Source organism: Podarcis tiliguerta (assembly GCF_965153285.1).
Source record: "Podarcis tiliguerta genome assembly, chromosome: 1".
In the NCBI taxonomy this organism is placed as follows: Eukaryota; Metazoa; Chordata; class Lepidosauria; order Squamata; family Lacertidae; genus Podarcis; species Podarcis tiliguerta.
In genome coordinates this window covers 98288965-98302343 of record NC_139534.1, presented here as the reverse complement: position 1 = coordinate 98302343, position 13379 = coordinate 98288965, and the positions used below count along the sequence as shown (strand labels likewise).

General features: G+C 37.5%; 1 protein-coding gene and 1 long non-coding RNA gene across 6 annotated transcripts in view; one reads left to right on the top strand and one right to left on the bottom strand.

The window, feature by feature from the left end:
* NOVA1 (NOVA alternative splicing regulator 1) overlaps positions 1–13379 on the top strand; it is a 145475-nt gene that overhangs the window by 14287 nt on the left and 117809 nt on the right. The window lies entirely within an intron of this gene.
* LOC310683787 lies at positions 280–6798 on the bottom strand. The gene is made up of 3 exons (XR_014514538.1): positions 2839–6798; positions 2045–2786; positions 280–1933 (listed from the first exon to the last, which is right to left on the bottom strand). It is a non-coding gene; the product is annotated as an uncharacterized lncRNA (long non-coding RNA).

The following is a 13379-nucleotide window of genomic DNA, read 5'->3' as shown; positions in this document are numbered from 1 at the left end:
AGCCATACATTTTGTGTTTGGGGGGGGGGGGCTTTTATTTCTTTTTGCTGAAATAATTCCAGTGATTTTTAAGGCCCCCCACTCTCTCCATATCATTATTAATTAGTCTATGTGTGGCCTCTTTCTTCATAGTATATTGCAAAGTGCGGTGCGCTTTCCCAATGAGGCCTCCCGTCGCCAGTGCCCTTCCACCATTTGGTTTCCATTTGTAGACCGAGATAAAGTTCGCAAACCAGAACACTACTTCCGGTTTTGCAGAGTTTGTAATCCGAATCGTTTGTAAGCAGGACTGTTCTTAAACCGAGGTAACACTGTACTTACAAAATCATAGAATTGTAAAGTTGGAAGGGATCCCGAAGGTCATCTAGTCCAACCCCTTGCAATACAGGAATCTCAACTAAAGCACCCATGACAGATGGCCATACAAACTCTGCTTAAAAACCTTCAAGAAAAGAGTCTGTTCTACTGTCAAACAGCTCTTAGTGTCATAAAGTTCTTCCTGATGCTTAGTCAGAATCTCCTTTCTTGTAACTTGAATCCATTCATAGAATAACAACTCAAGGACCATGTCCTTCTAGTGTCATGGATTAAAGCAGATGTCATGACAGGGGCACGGAAGAGGAACAGATGGCCATGTACTTTAAAAAAAATGTGTCAGAATATATATTTGAAAGTTTTATGCTAAAGCTGCAATGTTTTGCCCAATGACCACTTTATGCATGGCACTTGTAATTCACTGCTGTTGGATAAGAAGTAGTGAATATCTTTATTTCTTCTTTGTAAAAAGATATATATATAGAGAGAGAGAGAGATAGAGAGAGTTAAATTATTATGAAACAGAAATAATTTAGGCCTAGCAAACTTCTGAATAATTACAAACAACCTTGGATATTACCCCCCCCCCAAGCTTTCTAGCCTTCTGGGGCTCACAGAAGAGGGACGGAAAGCTCTGTTCTTCTTGCAACAGTCTGTTACATTTCTGTAATATGCTTCCCTCCTCTCGGAGTCTCCTGTTTTCTATACTAGACACAATGGGTGGAACATATGAAGCAGGGGCAGGGAACATGTCTCAGCACAAGGACTGCACTCCTTTCTGGGCAACCTTTTGAGAGTCACATGTCAATAATGAGTGGAGCTAGAAGCAAAAGTTGGAGGAAAAAGAAAAGAAAAAAGAAAAGAAAAGCTTTCTTTTGTACAACAGGCTTGTTCCTACACCCCTTGTCTCATGACCATCTTTGTCCTACATTAGGATAACCAAGAGGCTTCATCACAGTTCAAGGACACTTTTCAACAGGGTGTTTGAAGCAGGGCTGGTGAGGATGGTGCCCTGGGGAGAGGTCTGAAAGCCAGATAGAAAGGTCTGAGGGACCACATTCCATCCCTGTACCTGATATTTCCCAACTTGGTATAAAGGCTCTGTCTTATCTTCATAGGCCTGCTTACTTGCCTGTGTGGCATTCCTTGCTAACAAAGAACAATAGCTATTGATGTATAGAAATTTGCTATAAACTGAACTGAATTCCAAAAGGAGCAGCAAAGGCTTCAGGGATGCAATCTGACTTCTTCCTCTGTTCTCTTTCAAAGTTGCTCTTCAAAATTTTAAAAAAGCAGAAGCAGAATAAAATAATTGAGATGCTACATCCAATGGAAAATTAATTTTTGTTCAAAGTAGGTTGGAATGTAACAAGGCAGGCTCTTCTTAACAATATAGATTACTGTTCTCTGTTGAACCAACTAAATTTTAGTAAGATAGGCACAATTTCTGTGATGGCACTCATTATTCTTTATTTTGTCTATGCTTCATAACTGTCATTGGTTGTGTTTTATTTGTGAACTGCACACTGATGTCTGAATGCGTGGTGACTGACCAGAAAAGAGATCCTGGAGTTGTGATACATAGGTTCAATTAAATAGTTAATCCAGTACATGGGACCTGGGGAAAATGCTAATTCCAGTCTCAAGATAATTAGGAGAAGGGTTGAAAACAAAAATGCCAGTATTGGAATGCCTTTATCCCAAAATGTGGTGCAATCACACTTGGAACACTGTGTAAAGTTATGGTCACCATTTCTCAAAAGAGATTTTGTCAAGTTGGAAAAGGGCAACCAAAAAGACTGGAGCAACTCCCCGTGAGGATTATTACAATGCTTGGGACTTTTTAGTTCAGTAAAAATATACATAAGTTTTGAGGTTTATAAAATTATGCATGGTTTAGAGAATGTAGATAGAGCATATTATCCCTCTTTTATAATGCAAGAACCTGAAATATATTCAGGACAAAATATTTCTCATGGCTCATAATTAAGCTGTAGAATTCTCAACTATAGTGATGGCCACAAATGTAGACAGCTTTAAAAGGGGATTAGACAAATTAATGGAGGATAAGGCTACTAATACTGTTTCTACCTCAAGGATCAGATGCCGTATGCTGTTGAATGCCAGTTGCTCAGGAAGAATTGTAGGAGATTGCCCTCTGGACTAGATAGGTCTTTGGCCTGATCTTACATTATAAAATTCTGCCTGATTTATTGCAGTACAATGTGGGCCAGGAATAAATGAGAAAAAATTGCAGAATAAAGTGAGATTTAGATTTCTTTTTTAGAATTTATATTGCACCTGTTCTCATGGATAACAGGCAGGTAACAACAGTTTAAAATACAATCAATAAAAAAAATAGGAACAAGGAGGAGTCAAAATATCACATAATCTGTCACAATGCAAGGCCATATAGATATGTTCAAGTTGCTTGACTGAAAATAAAGGTATTTTACTGGCCCCAAAAGATACTTTGCATTGGTACCAGCTGACCCTCAGGGGGATGGTATTCTATGACTCCACTGCTATTGCCAAGAGGGCCCTGTAACCTTCCTCTTGTGAGTTTACAGAAGCTCATAAGCTAGTTAGATGCTTAAAGTAATAATTATGATATGTAGATTAGTGCTTGCTGCAAGAAAGTTTGTGTAGGTGCATATACAGGTGATATGCAACAGCAGCAAAAAATTATATTAGCTGCGTAGTATTGACAACCAGTTAGTAATGTTTTTTAGGAGCCCTCTCTGTATTTTGCAATTGTTCAGTGGTACATTTTAAGTATATACACTATGTGTGTTATGAAAAAGTTTTTTTGTGGTTAATATGTAAAACACATCCACATGCCTTCTTGTGTTTCTTTTCCTAGGCATGATATCTGTGGTAGTCTTGGACTGAGGGTGCCTTTATGTAGTTCTGCCTCCAAGCTAAGTAGATCTGGGCTGGTTAATAACTGGGTGGGATATACATTAAGAACCCTGTGAACTAACTCCTTGAACAACAACCAAGGGGCAAAGATGCTCTTCTAAAGTCTTTTATAAGAAAAGGAATGCTGTTGTAAGACCACTTTGGTGGCATCTCCAGGGTGGAGAGGTGGAAGCAGAATATCCTAGGGTGTCAGTGTCAACTTTGATTTTGATATTGCAATTTACGTAACAGCTTTTCAATTGACATTAGACAGGCACAGTGATTTTGGTAAATCTGTTTTTATTTCTGCAAGCCTACCTAGATTTATAACTTAGATATCTATATTTGTTTTAAGTTTTACTATTTTTAAAATGGCTATAATTTTATGTATATTTGTGGTTTTTTAATTATCTTGTGGTGTTTAGCTGTGTGTTACCTGCAAAAAAAAATTTCTCATCACTTAGAGAGTGCTGTGATTAATTGGTTTATAAATCTTCAAAAGAAAGTAAAATAATGTACTGCAATGTGGGCATGAGTAATTTTACAGTTGAGGCTTTCTAACCCTATTTTGATTTTCTAATGTGTCTGTACGTGATAAAAAATACTTTCCTCACTTTGGTGCTTTACATATGTGATGTGAACTGAAGTTTGTTTTATGTGCTGAAAAAAGGGACATTTTAAAAACTACCACACCAGAGAACATATTTAAAACTATTGCACAGGAGAAAGCATTATTAACATTGCGTCCACAGATGTGGGTGTGACAGAATGATCAATGCTATGTATTACTCATATATTTAATCGATGATAACATTTCAGCATAAAAAAACCTAGCAATAAACAGTTCACATATAATTCAGTAAGCTGACAGTGGGGTATTTTAAATTCTGGAAAATGACTTCAGCTTTCTGTTTGATGAGGCAGTTTGGCACCTGGGATAATTCTAATCCTTGGAATGTTTTATTTTCTGCTTCTTCACTGATTTGGATTTCTGCTTCTTCACTGTTAAGATATTTCTTCAGTATATACATAAACAAAGTAAGATCTCAAATATATGTTTTTAATGACTTGTACTGTATAAAGCAAACAGCTTTCATGTTTTCTTCACATTATTTATCTAACAAGGGTTGAGGACAAGTTAAAAGATTGTATATAATTTCACATTCCTCTTTGTTTTTTTAAATACTAAATTTGTAAACAAAGAGCCTCCAGAGGGGTTTTGTTTGCACTATAGTATCAGACAGAGTATTGGCTGATAGAGCAGAGAAGCTTGGCTCTCTCAGTAATTGTGTGGTTGGATATTCTAGTGCTTAATGTTTACCTCAAGGATATGTAAGGTATGATAAGAACTCATTTTTTTCAATAATGCCCATTGATTTTAGGGCAGTGAGTTTTTTCTGTAAAACCCCACTTCCTAAGAACATTGGAGGTTGGATGTATGCGTATACACACACACACACACACTTTTTTAGTACAAGTTTTACTTGGAAATTACTTTTATTGGAAGACTTGCAAAAAATTAAATCATGACAACTTGATAGCATACCCTTTCTTTGACTTGATTAGATTTTAGGGAAAAAATGGAGGTACTAAAAACTTAACCTAAGTTTCACATTTCTGAAAAGCGGTCAGCAAAAAAATTGCACTTCCTAGCGATAGTAATATAAAACATGTCAATTATACCTTTTATAATTTTTACTTTAGATTACCAGTTTTTTAAAATTTAAGTTGCCCAATTTCACTTGCATTTGTTTAATTGCTAGAATAATGAGTGAGCACAATAATTTCTGGGGCAAAATATAGCAGCAGAATTTTTTACAGAAAATTTTATCCTACATCACTGCTCCCCCCCCCCCCCCCACTTCTGAGGTGGTATATATGGTATGGACACTAGTTGGCTGCCAATTAAAACAGCTTCTTCATTGTGGTTGTTTGCAGCCAATAAATTGCTCTGCATATGTTATCTCACAGTAGTTGTAGCATGAGACTTAGCATTGAAAAGTTGTTGTTGCTATTTTAATACATTTGTGTGGGATATTGTTCTTTGTAAACCATTAGTAGGTTGTTAAAAGCTACAAACTCATAAGACAAATCTTTAACATCCCACACATAAAAAACCATCCCACACATAAGTTCGTTTTTTGATCTCACACTGTTGTGCAAGTCAGCTAGTTTCCCAAGAGAGCAAGACCAAAAAACAATGACTAGGAGTGGTGGGAGACTCCAGCCGGGGAATCCTCAAGAGAAGCCTCAGAGGAGGAAGACTCTGAGCCGGGGAAGTGGTGGTGGGACACTGAGGACAGGCCAGAGGTTGAAGGTATTAGTCAGCAAAAAGAACCAGGGGGAACAGAAGAGGAAGTGACAGAGGCTGTGGAAGCGTCCTCAGAGCTTGCCTTTCCTACTGTAGTAAGTGTCCGTCCCCCCTTGTTTTCAAGGACATGGGGGCTATGCGTGTAGCAGAACAAAGAGCAAAGGTGGCCGTCCCAACGTAGTTAAAGGCTGCTTGGGAAACATCCGGCTGAGGAGGAGACGAGGGAAGTAGGAGGCACAGATTGTTGGTACTGGCAGCTGTTTCATAGGGGCCAGTCCTATTCTGGAGCCTCCTACCACTCCTTGTCATCCAGCCGGTTGACCAGATTTTGTGAGGAGGCAAAATGTATCCAATTCCAGAGATAATAAGAACAGAACCACCCTAAGAGTAGAAGAAAAATGAAGTGGTTTAAAGGAGGGGGGACCCAAATTCACTATCTAAGCAGTTTGCAAATTCTCTTCAGATGAAACGTGAAACAGCATGTTTCATTCTAGGTGGTTTTTCTGAATGCATTCAGGAGAGGGATCAAGAACATTGGAAAGCATGCTTTTCTTATCTTACTGTATTCAAAGGGAAGTGTGCTCATCTGGTAGGAATAGGATTCACCATCCTCGGAAATCCAGCTGTATTTGGCATTGCATCCCTGAGATTTGTCGCTAGGGCTTGGTGATATCTGGGTTTCAACATCACAATAAATCACCAGCTAAACACTGCAATATACCAATATATCATGATGTCTGAAATAAGGATGACGCTATGAAGAGGCATTGGCTGGCTTCATGGTTTTTCCTGCGTCATGATTTTTGCTGGCACCTGCTTTTGTGATTCGCTGCCCCCTGCATGAGGCAGGGGAGAATTGCACTGGCAGAGTTAATGGGCTGCAGGAATTGAAAGAAGCATTGATCTGTCTTCACAGTTTTCCGCACATTGTCATTTTTGCATCTCACATATATCATGAGTTGCGATACATTGCCAGGTCAAAAATTAAGAAACCAATATCATTATATGGACTTCAAACAGGTTTTGGATGATATAATGATATATCTTTTATCCATATTTGTCACCTACGGAGTGCAGGTGGTGTTTAAGAGATCTAAAGGGGACAATCTCCTCTTGACGTTCCCTATAAGGATAAATGAATGAATGAATGAATGAATGAATTTATGTTTTGGGCATGTCTGACTTCTAGTCAGTAGCACATAGTCTCTTTAACGGACAGGAAAGAAGGGGATTGGCCTTTTGTTGGATATGGGTATCATTCTAGTGAACAAAATGAAATGATGAAACAAAAATGGAAACATATACATAATACTCTATATATCAATATAAAGAAATGGTCATAATTTGTACTGGTCCTTACAGCAAGGAAGATAATTCAATCTCTTCAGGTTTTAAAGTACGCATTCTCAAAATCCAATATTCTAAAGAGTAGGAGCCTATCTTAATGCACCACTGAATATTTGATTCTCATCATTTTGATTCTCTCACTTAAGACTGCATTTATTCTCTAAAAATGCTTTACCATAGATTAATTGCTTAGTATAAAATAATTTATTTCAGATGCTTTTTTGACTGTTATACTTGGTCATTTTCCCCTTCACTTGAACATAGATTTTTCACTCAGCGTACCCTGTCATCTGAAACAATTCATCACTTGTAGCAGTGCACATCTAGGGTGAATTATTTGAGTTGACCATAAAATATACGTATTCAATTATAGGAAAGAGACAATACTTTTTATCTTTTTAGAGTATAATACCCATGTGAGGTAAAAGATGATTCAAGCCACTGTATTCAGTATCACGGTGTATAAGAATATTTTTCAATGTTTTTGGTTCTCTAGAAAGTTTTGTTATCTCATTAGGGGAGTTCAGATGTTGCTAGTTAATTTACAGCTCAATATTTTTCATTCAGATCTAGATATAACCTTAGGAATTTAGAATTCCTTTCTTGTTCAAGTGTTATGTTGTGCTGGATAATTTTTTCTTGTGAAGTACAATATAAGAAGCTTATAAAGGGCCAAACATTGGGCAACATTTCTTAGTGCTGTCAATTGTTGGGTAGTTGCTGTCCAAAAGAGTGCATGCAGATGGGTATTTATATCACAAATGAATGGTAGTTCTGATCTGTTTCTAAATTGTGTGCAATTGGCATGTTAGCTCCTGCATGTTCTACCCCCCCCATCACGTATATGCAATTCCACTGCTTTCCCTCCACACATGGGTAGAGTGGTCAATATCCATTCCCCTAAAAAGAAACAATGCTGAGGACTTTCATGAGAGTGATTTAGCGATATCTATCTGCTGCTTGATTTGGTGGGGGCAAGTAAAAGGAAAAGGACTCTGGATAGTTAAGTCCAGTCAACGGCAACTATGGGGTTGCGGCTCTCATCTTACTTTCAGGCCAAGGGAGCCAGCGTTTGTCCACAGACCCCTTTCAGGGTCATGTGGCCCACATGACTAAACCACTGCAATATCCAAAAATATTAATTATGCCCCATAGGTTTCCATAACAGTACAACAGTACAGTATGCATTCTGTGCCTAACTTTTAAATGCTTGCTGAAACTTTTCTGTACTTCTAGGCTTATCCAGGCATTTAGGAATACATCTCTCACAGTGATCTATTGATGTTTGTTTTTAATTTATTTTTGCTTTTAACTTGTTTTTAACTTCTTATATTGTTTGGTTTTTATATTGTATGTTTTTATATTGTTGCAACCCGCTGCAATACGATACAGCGGTATATAAATATTTTTATAAATAAATAACACATTCCCCCACCCAAAAATGTAGCAGAAATGAAATTCAAGGATTACTGTAAGAGGTTTTGCACAAGGAATGTTCCGTTACAGAGCATATACTTTCCTTGCGAAAGGTTCCATGTTCAACCCAGATAGGGCTTGGAAAGACTTCTTCCTTCAAACCTGGAGTGGCAGTGCTGACAGTATAGAGCTAGATGACCCAGTGGTGTTATCTGGTAATGCACCTTCCTAGTTTCCTAAGATCTCTTAATATATATTGTATTTTTAGAAATGTCTGTCTCTATGGTTGTTACCTTTTTTTAAAAAAAATATCTATTTCCCACATTTATTATGTGGATATTTTCAGCAAAAAGCTCCTTCAAACCAGGTTATTGACATTCCAGTGTGTCTTCATCATGTGACAGTGGGTGGAATTAAGTGTGGCTTTTTTTGTTTGCTGGAAGCAAAATGGCGAGATTGTGCTCACGTGAGGAGCAAACATAAACAGGGTGAGGGAATAAAAGATTACTGAGTGAAACATCACAATACACCTGAGAAAGTCTGCTCCCTCTCAAAAATGCACTAAGCATCCACACTAGTGGTGACTGGATGTATGATGGATTATTTTGTGTACTGTACTGCATTTTACACAATAAGGAGAAATCCCAGTTAAAAGTAAGAGAGTGCAGCATTGCATTATAATGGCTCTGACATGTGGATACTGTGAAAAACATGTGTGCATCAGCAGCACTTTATTCCACAATAAACTGTCCAGAAGCACCTTTAGGTGGAGGCATTTCCTAGCTGAACTACCCAAAATACTGTAACTGGAGATTCTGGAGCTTAAACTGTTCAACTTCAGTATTCAAAGTACAGGCCTTGCCTCTGCTCAGAGGACAAATGTTGGTTATAAATTGTATTAATAGTAGTGTTAGTGAAATGAATTGTGAAATTCTCAAACTTGGCAGAATTATATGCTAAGATGTTGGATGTTATTATTGTTGATAAATATTTCTTTAATGTATATGCAGCTGTTGGAAGGTGATGGTGGTACAAATACTTTTGAACTGAGCGAGAACAGAGACTATGCTATTAAAGGAAAATTGAAAGCTTTTATACATACTGACAGTGGCACTACTGTATATTTTATAATAGTATTCAATATAACTCTATTCATGATAGTACATAGAGCTTACAAATGGCTTAAGCCACTAGAAAGCACTTTCAAGTCTTCTGCTTCTTCTGCTTTTAAGTACAATTTCTTAAGATAGTTCATGTCACCCAACTGCAAAGTGCTACAAAGCTTTTCAGGATTGTGCAGAATGCTGTTGGAGCAAGGGAAAGAGGAGATTGTGTATAAAAGGGAAGCAGGGGCAAATTGATGGGCTAGGCCCAACAATTTCCACCATCTCTTATCTGTCATTTGAAGAAATCAACCCTTCATAGCAATAGAAGTGCCCACAAAAAGAATTGTTGAGGCACGATCCTGAGAGCCTACGTTGCTGGCTGACGGTTGAGGTCTTACTATGCAAAAGAAGACTGAGGGTGGAGTTTCCATGTATACAGTTCCCAAGTACATTGATTTATTTGTTCTTACATCAGTCTCTCTCAAAAAGCATGGTGTGGTTTCTAAACAGGCCAAGTGACATATGTAAACAGATTCTTTCTTCTGGGAAGAGAGATCCTGACACATGTGCTTCGGTTGGTGTACATCAATTTTAATGGTTCAGCCTTCCATTCTTTGAACCGAATTTCAGCATAAGCTTTAAAAAAATGTTTTTCATGATCTGCTAATCCGAAACAGTAATTTAGTAATTTTGAATTTTATGTCCATCTAACAGAAAGGCTAAAACTTGAAATGGGTTACCAGTGACATTTGGAATCCTATTTATATCCATATGCATCTATTACATATCTTTATTTGTCAGAGATTCGGAGTATTTTTAAATATTCTCCTTGTCTCAACACTCTTTACTGTTCTAATGCTAAATAGTGCAAAATATGCTTTGCGCTACATGAGTTGAAGGCTGGGGAATATTGAAGCCAATGTCCACCATCACCATTCACTGCAGTAAGTTGCATATATATTTAAATAATTCTTTTATCGAATATAGCCCCAGCATGTCAGACCATTACACCCAGGTTGAACATGACCTTATTTAAACATCAGTGCTGGGCACTGATGAAGTAATTGCCCCAGTTTGTACAAAATGTCTCAAAGGACTAAGCAATCGAGCCCGCAAGTAGGTAAAAATAGAACGTGAAACTAAAACTAGGGAACGCTTCCAAGAGATTTGCAAGCATTTGTGAGATTAACTTTTGTTACTTTGTTAGGAATGCTTCAATGAAAGCTATTTTAAAATATATGTAGTAAGAATTTTAGAATGTAAATTAGAATAGCTTGTACCTGAGGAAGTTACATATGCAGGTATGTTGACTGTGAAAATTAGTCACTGTTAATGCTTGCCTTAATTGTAGTAAACTGCCACAGCATTGCCAAATAATGTAGTCATATTTAATAGAAGACTGATATAAATTGATAGAGTTCTCTGTTATTTGGCAGCTGTAAAATTATGTTGACAAATTTTTTCAAAGGTTAGAACTGGCAGACATACTTGCTATCCACAAACTCCTAGTAGTTCTAGAGATTATGTATATTTTGGTTCATATAGTTGTTGATAGAGACTTTGATGTTCCACACTGAAGATAATGATACTTTGACTGACTCTTGTTAGAAAATTCAATTGTTGACAAGCATGCTTATACAACTATGCCACAGATCCCCTCTCACCCAAGTTGTCAGAAATCTGCCAGATTGGATAGAAGTGAGCTAGGAATTTCCCTAGCATATATGATAGACAAGTTTCTTTCACTGCCTTTTCCTGATGGAATATTGTGAAGAAAAAGCCTGTTTCTATTGATTGTGAAAAGTAGCAGTTGTATATTACTAATATGCAAATATATTAGGTTCAAGTAATATACAGTGGTACCTCGGGTTACGTTACCTTAGGGTAATGTAATTTCGGGTTGTGAACGCGGCAAACCCAGAAGTGTATACTTCCGAGTTTCATCGTGCACACATGCGCAGAAGATCTCTATTGCACCGTGCTCATGTGCAGAAGCGGCGCCTCTGGATACGGACTTTTCGGGGTAAGTAGGGACCCCAGGGACAAATTAAGTTCGTATCTGTAGGGTCCACTGTATTAGCTTCAAGAGCTATCAGATATGTGCTAGAATTACAAATCTCACTTCACAGACATCAATATGTAACACAGGAATGATCAAAAGGGCACAGGTACCAGCTCTACAAAGTTTGTAATTTTTTTGGGGCGGGGGGGGGGGGAAATCTGCTTAAATAGATTGAGATCTGATTCAACACGTTTATGACATATTAGTAAACAAAACTAAAGTGGAACATATATCATGTACCATGTACTCATGTGTGCAATATAAAAAGCTGAGCTTTTGTTCAGGTAGCAAAAATACTTGATAAAGGAAAGGGAAAATCAATAAATAGGCCTAATCCAGCTATAACTGGGGTTACATATCCTAGTTGCATGGACTGCTGAACTTTGTTTCCTGCATCTCACATGCAAGATCCTGTTCTGTAATTAAGAGAATTCTGTTCTGTAACTAAGAGAAGACAGGAGTGCCTGGCGTGCTCTCGTCCATGGAGTCACAAAGAGTCGGACACGACTAAACAACAACAACAATGAACTAAGAAGTGTGGAATTCAGGAGTAAAGTTGTTCATTGTCTAACATACCAGGTAGCAGCAGTCGTTTGGGTGGTACAGGCAGGGTGGGATTCCTTACCTGTCTTCTCAACACCAAGCATTGCTGCCATTTCCTGAGATGTGGAAGTGTGAGGTATGTAGAGCTCAGTGCATTGCAGAGGTGGAGCCAGTTGGATGATCCTGCTGCCTTGTTTGCAACAACACTCGGTGTTAGGAAGGCAAGTGAGCAACCCTGCATCTGCTGTCCTACCAACTGCTACAGAAACCAGGGTTACATCTGAACTGACCTAAGTACTGTTTTAATAGTTTTTATTGAAACAATATAAAGCTTTAATTGGAAAATACTTTTATTATTTTATATTTACTACTTGCAAAGAGTTTAAAACATGATAGCTGATAGCCACATCCTTTGTCATTACCTTTTTCAGAGAGCGCTGAAAATGGTTAACAGAGTAATCCTAGTATTCTTAATGAGCTGTGCAAATATGTGCTCCTTGGGGATAGTCACCTGAAAATTAACTTTATATTTTATATTTTTATTCATAGCAGTTGCCTAGTTTGACTTGTATTGAGTTTTAAAAATACTTAGTACTGTAACACGATGAAGCAAATGCATTTCTAAGAAGTGAAAAAATCCTCAGAAAAATATTGCAGGGGAGGATTTTCTAGCTACTGAAGACATTGCTACAAAATCAGGGGTTGCCTGTGGCTACTGTACCGGAGTTGAATGCTCCCTCATATAAAATCTTCATCCTTAATGAAACTAGCATTCCAAGGAGAATATTTCAAGTTGGTCAACTTTTCGACATGCTAGTTTTGAATACACAGGGAGTTTTTTCTTTTCTTTGCACACGAGGCAGCTTCTCAATTACTGTTTTGCCTTGAAGATGGAAAACAGCATTCTGCTTCCTACTTCACGAGGAACCATATTATAATGCAAATGAGTTGCAGAATCAGATATTTGATCAAATTATGGCTATGTCTTGCTCCTCTGGTTAAAGATAATGTTTCTAAATACATCAATTTTTTATTAGTAATTTTTTGGAATTGTATCTGCGATCCATAACATGGGTGAATTGTCTCAAACAAAAATACTTCACACCTTTGTGAAGATAAACCATGTGCAATAGAGGTACATACTGAGGTTTTTGCCCTATGAACCATGAGTTGGAAACAACCTTCTCTTTAAGCATTACAGGAGCTTATGCTTCATAGACTCTCAGAGTTTCTTTGCTAATTTATAGCTCATTTGGTTCATGGCTTTTTAAAATTAAAATAATTCTATTTCTTCTGTGTTTATTGTGTTAGAAATGTTTGCCACTGTGTCATAAAAAAATCATACTGGTTTTTATAATTGGATAAATATGTGAGTAAC